Source organism: Equus quagga, chromosome 6, assembly GCF_021613505.1.
Source record: "Equus quagga isolate Etosha38 chromosome 6, UCLA_HA_Equagga_1.0, whole genome shotgun sequence".
Classification (NCBI taxonomy): domain Eukaryota; kingdom Metazoa; phylum Chordata; class Mammalia; order Perissodactyla; family Equidae; genus Equus; species Equus quagga.
This window is the reverse complement of record NC_060272.1, coordinates 56,414,635-56,429,655: the sequence shown is the minus strand read 5'-3', so window position 1 is coordinate 56,429,655 and position 15,021 is coordinate 56,414,635. Positions and strand designations below refer to the sequence as shown.

At 38.0% G+C, this 15,021-nt stretch overlaps 1 protein-coding gene across 5 annotated transcripts in view; it reads left to right on the top strand.

The window, feature by feature from the left end:
• The window catches only part of TSC22D1 (TSC22 domain family member 1), a 131,771-nt gene that overhangs the window by 113,765 nt on the left and 2,985 nt on the right, over positions 1-15,021 (top strand). The gene's annotated exons all lie outside the window — the stretch shown is intronic.

Genomic DNA, 15,021 nt, shown 5'->3' with positions numbered 1-15,021 from the left:
AATCGCTCAAGCCCAGCTACCTTCTGTGGTGTCCACTAGACCCATGGAAAACTCAGGTGTCTTTGCCATGCTGAATGGCTGCCCCAGTGACATGCGACCTCTCAGCTCCACCATCTCTTTCCCATATACATTCCTGAGATAATCTCATCTATTTCCACAGCTGTTTACTGTTCCTAACAACTTCCAAATATTTTTCTCAAGCCACATCTCTCTTAAGTTCCAAAACCATATTTTCCACTGCCTAGGGTGTCTTATCAATGTCATTTCCCTGAACCAGTTCCTCTTCTTAACTGCAGTGTCATCCTGGTTAATGGCATCACCTTTTACCCATTCACAAAATCCAGAAGCCTGGGAGTCGTCCTGCCTCCCTTACCTCCCACAAGCCAGTCCTGTCAGTTCACTCTCCCAAATATCTTTTGAATTTATCCTCCTTTTCTCTCTCCCCTCCCCTCCTTGGTTCTGGCCCTCACTGTTTCCTTCCTTTTACTCCAAGTCCCATCTCCTTTAGTCTTGTACATTGTGGTTGGGGTGACCTTGCTAAAACACAAAACCTACTGCATCACTTGTCTGCTAAAAACCCTTTTGTGTGGACCCCTATTGCCCTCAGACTACAGCCCAGTCTCCACCACAGGGCCTGTGAGGCCTCAGCCTTTTTTCCTTCTCTCTACACTTCCCACCTCTAACCCCCAACTTCCTACTCCCTAGCCACACTCAACGACTGAGAAGTGTCTGAACTCAGCATGCTGCTTCTTGCAGCTTTTGCCTGGCCACTCCCTTTTTGTGCAGTATTCTCATTCTCTTTGTACTTTGTAGTCCGACTGGACAACTCCTACTTGTTTTCAAGGCCCAGAGGCAGAGTCTTCTGCTCTTGGAAACATCCCCTGGCTTCTTTCTGCTAACCATCATTCTTTTTATATACCCAAAGGGTATCACATGTCTTACTCTCCCCCACGCCCTGCCACTGCCCCTGGGTGACTGAAAGCAGGGACTGTATCTTATTCATCTCGATAATTTTAGTGCTAAGCCTAAAGTTCCTGGCCTTTCATGAGTGCTCAGTGTTGAATAGATATGAATAAGCGAATGAAGGAATGCCTGAAGAGCTAATGTATAGAAAAGTTTTTTAATCTAGTTTGTATCCTTCTAGCTAAGATGTATTGCAGTGACCATTTCTTTGACAGTAATTGGCAGCAAGTTTAAATGCTAAAAAGTGACCCTAATGATCATTGTAAATTCATATTTCCTACTCCATTGACCTTAGTAGCCCCCTCAGTACTTTACTTTCAGGATGTTGTCTCCTTACTCTTACTTAATTGTGAATAATGTAGAACGTAGCAATGTCAGAATCATACTCTGGGTGGGAGTGGGAAGGAGATCCCAGGTAACGACCGCCGAGATCTGTGGGGACTGTACTGGGAAGCCACCGAGGTTCTCAGAGTGATAGCCTACGAAGGCCATTTTCTCCTCTTATTCCTGGCTGCAAGCCTTGGGGACACAGCCTGCCTTTCTTTATGAGTGAGTATCATTCTCTCTGGTCCACTTGGGTTCCCTTTGGCCCTTCTCACAGTTCTGGAGGGCTCTCCAAAGAACTACCAGGACTTGTGAAAGCACCGTTGAAAATCTGTCTTAGCTCCGTTCACAAAGTGATGTGCCTGTCCGCAGTCCATGTCTCTGGTGAGCCTCCCTCACTGCTGGGCCCTCCTCCTGGCGGCTGTGAAGCACCTCCTCAGACTGTGGGGCTCGCTGGCGCTAGGACTGATCTGAGTACCCATTAGCCTTGTAATATGATCATGTTAGGATCATAATCTCCTAACATGAAGCTCAGGAGGGCTGGCTTCCACCAAGAGCTCAACATCTCTACTCAGGACAAGGCCTAGAAACCCTGCAGCCAGGCTGCCCAGCTCAGACACGGCATGGGTTCCTGGTTTTGGTCTCCACACAGACTCCCAACCGGATTCTTCATCTGTAAAATGGGCGGCTTTACATGATTACTAAAGTTCCATCGAGATGGGCAGGAGGGATCTGCACTTTACGAGCTCTGTTCTTCCAGCTCCAACATTTCTTAGTTTAGATCTGTATATGTGGAACTGAAATTCTTTGTCTGCATGTCTAGAGGAATCAGAAGTTGGTTCTGTGCCCCGTTGTAATTAATTAGATAAGGCCTGGACAAAACATGAAATGTCTTTGAGCTTCTATTTCAAAACCTTCAGAACAAGGAAATTAGAATTAGATGATTTCTAAGGTCCATTCAGCTCTAAAATTCTGAATAGATCAGTTAAAGAAACCTCCAGGCCCCAGTGAAATCACAGAGCTGGAGTCCAGAGAGACCATAATATGGAAATGTGTCCCTTGATCAAAGCAGAAGGTATTTATTAAACACTCACTGTGTCCCTAGCACACAAAGAATTATCTTTTCCAGTTTGTTAATGTGTACCTAAGTCTGTACTGCGTTAGAAATTCATTAGAAATTACAATAGTGTAATACTCTTGAATTTGTCTTCACCTTTGTAAATAAAGCTGTTCAGTTGAGTTTCCTCTGATTGTTTCAGGATCACCAAAGGACCAGTTCTAATGGTCCCAACTGGTTCTATATGCATAGAACAGTGGTTAGTCTAGATCCTACTAGCTCTGCTTTCCGTATTGCTTATCATTGTTATCTTCTGGAATTTAATATGAAAAATTACCTTAAGGTAGCTAGTTACTTTTAAAAAGTAAAAGAGGAGCTTGAAGCATCCATTTTCCATAGCTATGCAAAAGTAAAATAGAAATAGTAGTCATTTTTGGTAGGAGACTTGCATGAGGTTCTTGAAATAGAAAATCATAATCAAGACAAATTTCTCTTCTTCAGATGTTTTATATAGAATACCATTTGGCTTGTAAATCTGTGATGCCCTTTTTGCCCGTGGCTCCTAATTTTCATAATCTACCGCTATTAAGCACAAGTGGTAATTTATGAAGAAATTTGGCTTTGAGGAGCTTATTATTTTCATGAAGATAAAAATAAAAAAAGGAATGTTAACTATTTGAATCCTATTGCTTAAAGGCATTGAGTCCTTTTAGCATATGGGCATTCTTTTGGAAAAAGTAGTTGTGTTAAATAAGGCAAAGAAATAGAGGCATGTACAGACAGATATGGGAGAGCTAGAAATTATTTCTAGAATTGTAACAATGATTTAAAACCAATCATAAATGTTTAGAAGAAAATAGACAAAAAATATTTACAGAGAGCCTTGTACACTATATATATATGTGTATAAATAAAAGGTTTTATTTAAATTTATTAGTATTTTGTTAGCATTTTTTAAATTCTCACACTAAGCGAGTATTTTATTTTTTAAGTCTTTTAACACTAATGTGGGATTTCAGGAACCTGTGATAGCAGTACAGCTGAGTGAGTTCTCTTGCACATTAATCATGAACAAACTTGACAGCTTTAAGAACAAAGCAAAATTATAGTTTAAAATTCAAACCCAATCATACATTTCATATGATTATAGAGTAACTAATTAGTTATAAAATAAGCATTTTTAGGTCTCTTCAATGAAAGTATCCAAGTCTTTGATATAACTCTTTTAATAGCTTTTTTTCTTTGCTTTTACTTTAAAATATTTTAAATCAAAATAATACATGTACGGATAGCTAAAATAGTCAAATTCATAAAAACAGAAAGTAGAATGGTGGTTACCAGGGCTGCGAGGAAGGAGTTGTTTAATGGGTATAGTTTCAGATTTGCAAGATGAAAAGTTTTGGAGATCTGTTTCACAACAATATGAATACACTTTATGGTTAAGTTGGTAAATTTTAGTGTATATGATTTTTACCACAATAAAAAAAAATTTGCAGATACAAAGATCAGATAGAGTTAATAGAAAAAATACTAGTGGTTCCTTTTTTTTCCCCTCCCCAGTCTGCTACCTAGAGGCAGCCACTTTTTTCTTTCATTTTTTTAAAAAGTATAATTTATATATAGTAAAGATTCTCTTTTGGTATACGGTTCTACAAGTTTGTTTGTTTTTTCGGAGGAAGATTAGACCTGAGCTAACATCCACTGCCAATCCTCCTCTTTTTACTGAGGAAGATTGGCCCTGAGCTAACATCCGTGCCCATCTTCCTCCATTGTATACGTGGGACTCCTGCCACAGCATGGCTTGCTAAGCGGTGTGTAGGTCTGCACCCAGGATCTGAACCAGTGAACCCTGGGCTGTTGAAGCGGAATGTGCGAACTTAACCACTGTGCCACTGGTCGGCGCCCAGTTCTACAAGTTTTGACCAACACAGTGGTTCTGTGGTGGTACTGCCACCACAATCAAGATATGAAAGTTTCATCACCCACGAAAACCTCCCCTATCTTACCCAAGGCTCTGGCAACTTCTGATCTGTTTTCTGTACCTATAGTTTTCCCTTTCTAGAATGTCATATAGATGGAATCATGTAGTTGGTAGCCTTTTGAGTCTGGCTCCTTTTACTTATCATAATATGTCTGAAATTCATTCATGGTGTTAGGTGTATCAGTTCATTTCTTTTTATTGCTGAGTTGTGTTCCATTGTATAGATGTACCATGGTTTGTTTATCCTTTCTCCAGTTGAGTGACATTTGGATTACTTCCAGTTTTGAATGATTGTGATAACGTGACTCAGAACATTCATGTCCAGATTTTTATGAGAACGTACTTTTCATTCCACTTAATAACTTGGATTGGGATTATTGGGTTTTCTGGAAAGTGTATCTTACTTTATAAGCAACTGCTAAACTGTTTTTGCAAAGTGGTTGTACCATTTTGCATTCCCACCATCAATATATGAGCATTCCAATTTTTCTGCAGTCTTGTCAACAGTTGGTATTTTTAGGTTTAATTTTTTTTATTTTAGCCATCTCATTTGGTTTTAGTTTGCATTTCTGTAATGATTAGTGATGTTTAGCATTTTTTCCATGTGCTTATTTACCACTCATATATCTTTTTTGATAAAGTGTCTTTTGCCTACTTTTTTTATTGGGTTGTTTGTTTTCTTGCTATTGAGCTTTGAGAGTTCTTTATATATGCTGGATATAGGTCCTTTATCGGGTATGTGACTTGCAACATTTAATTCCAGTCTATAGTTTGTCTTTTCATTCTTACAACATCTTTGAGGAAACAGAAATTCTTCATTTTGATAAAGTCCAGTTTGTTGATTTTGTTCTTTTATAGAATGTGCTTTTGGTATGATATCTAAGACCTCTTTGCCTAATCCAGGGTCCCAAAGATTTCTCCCATATTTTCTTATAGAAGTTTTGTGGGTTGGGGTTTTATTTAGGTCTACAATCAATTTAAGTTAATATTTCATATGGTGGGAGGAATGGGTCAAGTTGAGTTTAATTTTGTTTTGTACGTGGCTATCCAGTTGTTCCAGCACTATTCGTTGAAGAGACTGTCATTGTGCATTGAATCACCTTTATGTCTTTCTTGAAAATCAATTTACTATGTATGTGTGGGTTTACTTCTGACCTCTCTGTCCTGTTCCATTGCTCTATACATCTGTCCTTTTACCAATACCACGCTATTTTGATAAGAGTGGCTTTACAGAAAGGCTTGAGATGAGGCAGTGTGAGTCCCTTCAGCTTTGTTCTTTTAAAATTGTTTCGGTTATTCCAGTTCCTTTGCCTTTACATCTAAGTTTTAGAATCACTTTGTCATTTTCTACAAAAAGTCGCTTGGATTTTGATTGGGATTACATTGAATCCATACTTTAGTTGACAGTAGGGGAAATCAACATATTGACAATATTGAGTCTTTCAATCAACGAATATGGTATATCTCACCATTTATTTGGTTCTCTTTGATTTCTTTCATCACTGTTTTGTGGTGTTCAGCATACAGATCTTGTACATATTTTGTTAGATTATACCTGTTTCAGATATTTTTATGAAGTTGTAAATGGAACTTTTAAAAATTTCAGTTTTTAATTGTTCATGCTAAAATACAGAAATACAATTCATTTTTCTATATTGAACCTACATTCTGTGACCTTGATAAACATGCTTCTTGTTAGTTCTAGTAGTTTATTTGTGGATTCTTTGGGGTGTTCTACATAGACAATCATATTATCTGTGAATAGAGAAAGTTTTATTTTTTTCTTTCTAATCTGGATGCCTTTCCTTTCTTTCTTCCTTTTTTTTTTTGCCTACTGCCTGGCTATTACCTCCAGTATGATATGAGTAGGAGTGCTGAGAGTGTACATTCTTGCCTTGTTTGCAATCTTAAGGGGAACACAGTCATTCTTTTACCATTAAGTATGATGTCAGCTGAATGGCTTTTGTACATGCCTTTTGTCAAGTTGAGGAAATTCCCTTCAATTTCTATTTGCTGAAAGCTTTTATCATGAATGGATGAGTTTTGTCAGATTGCTTTTTCTGCGTCTGTTGAGATGATCCTATAATTTGTCTTCTTTCATCTGTTGATGGGGTGAATCACATTGATTTTCAAATGTTTACCTTGCATTCTCAGGATAAATACCATTTGGTCAGGATGTATTTATTACTCTTTTTATATATACAGCAGTTGGATTCAATTCGCTAAAATTTTGTCAAGAATTTTTGCATCTGTGTTCATCAGGGCTAATGGTTTGTAGTTTTCTTTTTAGTTTTTTCTTTTATAGTATCTTTGTCTTTTTATTTTTTTTTAAAGATTGGCACCTGAGCTAACAGCTGTTGCCAATCTTCTTTTTTTTTTCCTTCTTCTCCCCAAAGCCCCCTAGTACATAGTTGTAGATTCTAGTTGTGAGTGCCTCTGGTTGTGCCATGTGGGACACTGCCTCAACGTGGCCTGACAACATGGCCTGGCATGACAACGTGGCCTGGGTGCCATGTCCGCGCCCAGGATCCAAACCAGCGAAACCCTGGGCTGCCAAAGCAGAGCGCGTGAATTTAACCACTCAGCCACGGGGCCGGCCCCTGTCTCCTTTTAGTATTAGGGAAATGCTAGCCTTATAGAATGAATTGGGAAGGTTTTCTTCTCTTCAGTTTTCTGGAAGAGGTTGTGTAGAATTGGTATTATTTCTTCCTTAAATGTTTCGTTAGGATTCACCAGTGAATCCATCTGGGCCTGATGTTTTTGTCTAGGAAGATTTTAAACCACAAATTAATTTTGAAAACAAAGGGCTATTTAGGTTATTTCTCCTCCAGTGAATTTTGGTAGTTTGTGTCTAGGAATTTGTTCATTTCATCAAAATCGTTTAATTTATTAAAGTAAATTTGATACCATGTTTTTATTTTTATTAAGTTCAAAATACTTTCTAATTTCCCTTTTGATTATGTATTTGACCCATGTGTTATTTAGATGTGTTATTTTCTTTACAAATACTTAGAGATTTTCCAAATAACTTTTTGTAGTTGATTTCTAGTTTAATTCCATTGTCCTCAGAGAATATACTTGTTATGATTTGAATTCTTTTAGATTTACTGAGACTTAATTTATTGCTCAGAATATGATCTTTCTTGGTAAAAATTCTATGTGTGCTTGAAAAGAGTGTGTATTCTGTTATTGGATGGAATGTTCTACAAAAACCAATTAGGTCAAGTGGTTGACAGTGTTATTCATGTGTTCTATATCCTTACTTATTTTCTGCTTACTTTTTCTATTATTGTGAGAGGATTGTTGAAAACTCCAATTTAATTGTAGATTTTTCTATTTCTCCTTGTACTTCTATCAGTTTTTGCTTCGTGTATTTTGAAGCTCTGGTACCAGCATATAAGTATTTAGGGTTTTTATAACCTCTTGATGAATTGACCATTTATTCATTGTGTAATGATTTTTGCTCTGCAGTCCACTTGGTCTGCATTTTGATTATTGCTAACATAGAATATCTTCTTTCATCATCTTATTTATCTATTCATGCCTTTATTTTTAAAGTAACTTATTATAGGGCAGATAGTTGTGTCTTGCTTTTTTTTATCCAGTCTGACAATTTCTACCTTTCAATTAAGGTGCTTAATTGAGACCATTAAATTGAATGTGATTATTGCTGTAGTTTTAAATCTAGTATCTTGTTATTTATTTTTTATTCTGTCCTTTATTCTCCTTTTCCTCTTATTCTACTTTCTTTTAGATTGTGTAATTTCTTATGATTCCATTTTATCTCCTTTATTGGCTTATTAGCTATGACCCTTTGCATTGTTATTTCCATTGTTGTTTTAGAGTTTGTAGTATACATCTCTAGTCTGCTTTGAAGTACTGTACAAACCTTAGAGCAGTAACCTTCCCTCTCCCCTCCTGGCCTGTGTTCTGTTTTCATCATACATTTTACTTCTACCCACTCTCCGCCCCACCCCCCGTAACACATTGTTATTATTTTTGCTTTAAATAGTCAATTATCTTTTAAAAGAGATTTTAATAGTTAGGGAAAATTTTTTTTATATTTAACCACATAGTGACCATTTCTGGTGTTCTTAATTCTTTTGTGTAGATCTCGATTTCCATCTGGTATCATTTTCCTTCTGCCTGAAGGACTTACTTTAAAATTTCTTATAGTGCAGGTCTTCCAGCTTTTGTAGGTCTAAAAAAGAATGAATTTTGTTTTCATTTTTGACAGATATTTTCATTGGGCATAGAATTGTAGGTTGATAGGATTTTTTTTCTTTCAGCACTGTAAAGATGTTGCTGCACTGCCTTCTGTCTAGCATTGTTTCCAGCCAGAAGTTGGTTATCATTCTTGTCTTTGTTGCTCTGTGTATAATGTAGTTCTTATTTCTGATGGCTTTTCTTTTTTTCAAGGAAGATTAGCCCTGAGCTAACATTCGCCACCAATCCTCCTCTTTTTGCTGAGGAAGATTGGCCCAGAGCCAACAGCCGTGCCCATCTTTCTGTATTTTATATGTGGGACGCCTGCTACAGCATGGCTTGATAAGCAGTGCTGTGTCTACACCCAGGATCTGAACAGGCGAACCCCAGGCCACCAAAGCGGAATGTGCGACTTAACCACTGTGCCACTGGGCTGGCCCCTCTGACGACTTTTAAGATTTTCTCTTTATCATTGGTTTTAGGCAATTTGATTATGATACACCTTGTAGTTTTCTTCACAATTCTCCTGCTTGAGGTTTGTTTAGCTTCTTGGATCTGTAGATTTATTGTTTTGATAAAATTTGGAGAAAACTGCCATTATTTCTTCAAATATTTTTCCTCTTTTCCTCTTCTCTTCTTTAGGGACTTTGCTAAAGATGTATTTGGTTGCTTGAAATTGCCCGGCAGTTCAATGATGTTTTCCCCTTTTTATTTTGTTCTTTTTTTAAAGTTTTTTTCCTCTCTGTGTTTTGTTTCTGTTGCTAATATATTGCTAATATATCTTGTGCCCTGTCTAATCTGCTGTTAATCCCGTGCAATGTGTTTTTCTTCTCAAACATTGTATTTTTCATCTTCAAATAACTAATTTGGGTTTTCTTTATACCTTCCATACCTTGACTTAATATGCTGTTTTCCTCTACCTTCTTGAACATATAAAATATGGTTATAATAATTGTTTAAATGTCCTCATCTACAAATTATATCATCTTTGTCATATCTGGGTCATTTTGATTGATTGATTTTTCTCTTTATTATGAGTCATATTTCCCTGCTTGTTTGTATGCCTGGTACTTTTCATTGGATGCCAGACACTGAATTATTGGATGCTAACTGTATTTTATTTAATATCCTTGAACTTTGTTTTGGGACAAAATTAAGTTACTTGGAAACAGTTTGATCTTTGCAAGCCTTCCTTTTAAATATGCTTTACACAAGACCAAAACACCCTTCCGTCTAGAACTAATTTTCCCCCTTATTTTGGCAGTATCCTTCTGAATATCTGGTGCCCTGTGATTACAAGGTTCTTTTTACTTAGGGTGGTGGGAACACCAGCTATTCCTGACCCTGTGTAATTTCCAAAAATCGCTCTGCCTGCTTCTTTTATGGCTCTTTCCCCGGCCTTGGGTCGTCTCCTCTCCACACGTGCTGAGAAGCGCTCAGCTGTAGCCTGGGAGCAGAGGAACGCTCTGCAGATACCACTCTCTCCTTTTAAAATGTTTTTTTAATCTGCTTTGATTAAATTTGCTTTATACCTGCACACACCTAAAGATCAAATAGAGAAAAGAGAAAAAAAATATTAGCAGTTCCCTTTTTTCAGTCCCCCAGTCTATTCCTCACAGGTGGCCACTTTTAATTTTATGTCTTCTCATGTTTAGCTATACATGTCTATGTAGTATATTTATACTGTTGTTTGTTGCTTTTTCAATTTTAGATACTTTATAATCTAGCTGTGGTAGATTAGGATTTAGCACTTTTAAACCATTCTTATCACACATTTTTTTCCTTTCTACTACCTTCCTATCAAAGTTAATTTTTTAAAGCTAAAACAATAAAAAATTTAAAAGTTAATATAGTCATGTAAATTTTATTTACCATTTTTTTCTTTTGTTTCTTGTAAAACTGTCTTTGAACTTATCTAACTGCTCCATCGACCTGTCCCATGCCTGTCTGTAGCTCCCTGGCCCCCCGCCAGTGCTCAGATGTACCAGATCACATCTCTGTTCCCACCAAGGCTCTCCCTCCAGAAGCCCCATCTTCCTGATCCGTTACAGACCCGTTCCTGCTTAGGCTTGCTCAGCAGCTGTCATCTTCTTGATTCCCTTCCTTCTCCCCCCTGCCCCGTTCATATTTCCCATGACTTCTCTTTTCTTTTGGAATATACAGTATTTATTATTTTTTAAATTTTATTTTATTATGGTAGGAAGAGTTCACTTGAGATCCGCCCTCTTAACAAAGTTTTCGATGCACAGCACAGTATTGTTGACGACAGGTACAGGCTGTACGGCAAATCTCTAGAATGTGTTCATCTTGCTGAGCCCTTTTTCTTGCTTTGCTGCTCCATTTTGGTGTGTGAAATGTCTGAGAAGGTTTTTATTCTACCTTTACACTAAAGTGATGATTTGACCAAGAGAAAAACATTTTTCTCTCAGAATTTTAAAGATAATTTCTCCATTGTTTTCTGTCAGCCAGCAAAACCATTCGGATACTAGTTCCTGTGTTTGTGACTTGTTACTTCTGTTTGGAAGCTGTTAGGATGTCCTCTGTCCTGAGTGGTCTTTAGTCTCATGATGATGTGCTTTGGTGTAGGGTTTTTTCCATTTATTATGGTGGCCATTTGGTCATCTCATTTAATCTCTGGAGACTTGTGCCCTTCAGTTCTGGAAAAATTCTTAAATTACTTCTTTGATCATTTCCTTCCCTCGGTTCTGTGTTTTTGGAATTCATCCTGTTTTTGATGTTAGACCTCCTTGATTGATCTTTTGAGCCTCTTACAGTGTATTTCTCAATTCCATTTCTTTTTCTTTTGTTCTGCTTTTTGGAAGATTTCCTCAACTTCATCTTCCAACTTTCCTGTGGTGATCAAGGAAGTTTAAAATATGGTTGAATTTTCTTGTTTTGATTTCTTTGGAGTTGCTTCTTGTTCTGACAGTGCCAACACTAAACCATTATTCATTGTTCATCTGCAGTTCACCTTTAACTGGGAGCCCTGTAGTCTCGTTTGCTAAACCGGGTAACCATGCTCCCAGTGCCTAGAGAGAGGAAACTGGGGAAGGAGAAGGACTGGCAGGCCCTGACAGCGGCGATTGGTCAGGCAGGGGGTGACATGCTGCAGCCTCTTCCCTGGCAGTCTCTTTAGATTGGCAAGGGGTTTGGACAGAGGGAGAAATAGGAAATCCTATTTGAATGGTAAATCTCCACCTGCATCTATATTGGCCAAGTCAGATCAAGTTTGGAAGAAAAGCCTGTGTTACTGCGTTAGAAACACATGGGCCCTGCCCCTGCTCTTCTTCTCCTGTCCTGGTGTGCCTGCTGCCAATATGCCAAGGTGATGGAATTGGAATCCAGGTAAAAAGGCTCTTAGGCAAACAAAACAAAGTAGAAAAAAGACAACAAAAAACACCCCAATATCAGATGTCCAGGTAATTTGCTGTGCTCCAGATTCCCACTGGAGTGAGCCCTGACCTCTGCCTAGGGCCTGAAGATGACTGTTATCATCCACACCTTTAGGGGTCTCTCTCCTGGAGGCACAGTAGTGCTTTCCCTGTCCTGTTAGCTAGTCTTTGTTGAGCTCTGACTTGGCACTACACTCATAGATGTTGTGTCTTGCGAAGAGGAGAATCTTTGAGAGTAATTCTAGCCATTTTGCCTAAGCCATTTCTGACCCATGAGTTTTCCTCCTTGGAGCTTTCCTTCAATTCCTTTGCCTTCTTTTTCAAATTATCGTTTCAGTTTCCATATACAAATCTAGTTTTAAAGGAATCTAGCATATTTATGTGAAAGATATGAAAAGAAATAGATTTCTAATCAGTTTTTTGTTCCATATCCTTTCCCCTGTAAATTCTCCAGAAATATATACACAAATATTGAAGGATGTATGCTTTTTGCAATTTTATTTAAAATAGCAAAGTATGACCATAATGTGCATCTGTAGGGATATGGGTTAAACGGACTGGTTGCTTGTATTGGCTTCTTTAGCTTAATACAATGGATGGTCAGTCAAAGTGAATGAAATGGAAACATAACCAACTTCTTTCTTTCTGTTTGTGTTAAGGACCATTGTGAGTAAAATTTCATTAATTCAGTAATCTTAAAAATTCAGCTGAGAATTTCAAATTTATTTCTTTACATGACCTTCGAGTTTTATTTCTTTAAGCTCTTTACAGCTTAAGATGATGCTTTCTTTAATAACTTTTCCTGTGTAGTTTAGTTAAAATATGTAAATGGACTTAATACACATAGTTTTAGTGATAACTTTATCTTTCAGTGGTAACTTTATCTTTAAAAATATAGAAACTATTATGTAGTAAATAATAATTCTGTCTAACATTCATAGACATAAGGACCACGTGCTTGCTTCCCAAATTATTGTGATTTTTAAGCTTCTACTTATTTTGTTTCTACTGAAAATGGGTGCCTTCCTAAAATTTCTATCATGAGATAGTTTATATATTGATTTTTGTAAATTATAAATATGCTAACAAGTTTTGTTATTCAAAATCAAAGCCTTAAAATTTGGAAAATAATATGAACCTTATAATAAAGGAGAATGTTATTGCTTTATAGTTAGTCACACTTTGGTTTTTAACCCAAAAGAGAATTGCCCTTTTCATCATCTACCATGTTCACCAGATTTGGTTCCTAATCTCTTTGGACAATTTCAAAAACAAATTGCTCCCTGCCAGCCTTGTCTGAAAGGATCTGATGGCAATTAAAATTTCCTAAATTAAAAGATGCTGCTTGAGGGAGAATACTTATTTGAAAAAAGACAAGACTGTATGTGTGTGTGTGTGTGTGTGTGTGTGTGTGTGTATGTGTGTATATGTGTAAATAGAATATATACATATATATGTTCTCTGGTCAGATTTTATGTTGGAATTATTTGTGATACAACTTGCATGGCCTTTACTATTTGTAGGTTTTGTTTATTTGTTTCTGGTTTTATAGGATTATGCCATTAGAGGGCAGTATTGTAGAGGTTAAATTTGCCTTCTCAAATGTATTGAATTGTAAACTTTATAATCTAAAATAAACAAATTTAAGGCCTTAGATTTTTAGTATATTACATTGTAACCTCAATTGATGCATCCTTGCAAATATTTTAAATTAATAGAGGAAATTATGTAATGGGTTAAACTATTTTACACCCAGATTTCTTGGTTTTGGTTTGGAGAAGGGAATTATTTTGTTTAGTGTGGCCATAGGGTGAAATACATACTTTACAATATTTCAGTCCCTCTGATGTAAGGAGACTCATAGGATGGAGACTTACAGGAATTGCCACTTTCAAAAGCTTGCCTTAGGGACTTAGAGAAAATAGATCTCTGTAGGATTCAACCTGTGGATTGATTTTTCTTCCTATGAACGGAAGAAGGGGAGATGTGATTTTAAGGTTTGTGGCTCCGGGGACAATTTGAGAAGATCCATCGGATTTCATCTGGTGGATCCTTTTTTCCTCAATATATATATGCCTTCAAAGAATATGTAATATTTTTGGTTTTGTTTCTACAATTAATAAATTCATGGAAAGGTATTTCTCAAAAAGCAAATGTGATTTTTTTCCTTCTAAAATTCACTGGCTTTAAAAAAGAAGTATTATTACAGTATGGTTATTATCTTTATAAATAAAACCGCCTAGAAAATCCTCCCATTACTGCTGCCTGTAAGAACTAGATAATTGAAATCCAGACACTGGAGCTCCTGCAAGTCTTAGCGGTGGGACTGGGCATGCCCAGTAGCTCAGACGGTTCTGGTTGCAAATAGGAAGCTTTCGCCGTGGCAGCCGCGGGGACAGGCAGCTCCAGGGACGGGGTCTGACTTCTTAAACGTAAGCACGTGCGGGGCCCCCATCGTATTTTTCAGGGACCCTCAACGTTTCCTGCTGAAGCAGGGGCCCGGGTATCCGAGGCCGTAGAGGCCTCGACAGCCCCGCACCTCAGCCCCTCTGAGTGCGGCCTGGGCCAGCCCACCCGAAGAGCGGGATCGGGAGGCTGGGGGCGGGGGTGGGGGTGGGGAGGAAGGCGGGCAAGCGGGAGGAGGGCGGGGAAGGGGGAAGGGGGCGGCTCCAATGGTGTGCTGGCCAATCGGCGCCGCTCTTCCCTGGATATATTTTGCGCCGAGTGCCGAGTCCCGGTTTAGAGCTTAGTGGAACCGGGCTGTCGACCTGGGATCCTTCTTCGTATGGCAGTGGGATCCGCATCTTCCCGGAATCGCCAAGCCCCAGGAGCCGGGTTTCTTTAAATTAGGGCTGCTGTTTTCTATTTCTCTCTGAGCTGCAGAAAGCTAGAAGATTTTTGTCTAGCACAAACAAGGCTGCTGGTATTCCCTCTTTTTTTCTGCGAGGGTGTTTTTGGCTGCAATTGCATGAAATCCCAATGGTGTAGACCAGTGGCGATGGATCTAGGAGTTTACCAACTGAGACATTTTTCAATTTCTTTCTTGTCATCCTTGCTGGGGACTGAAAACGCCTCTGTGAGACTTGATAATAGGTAAA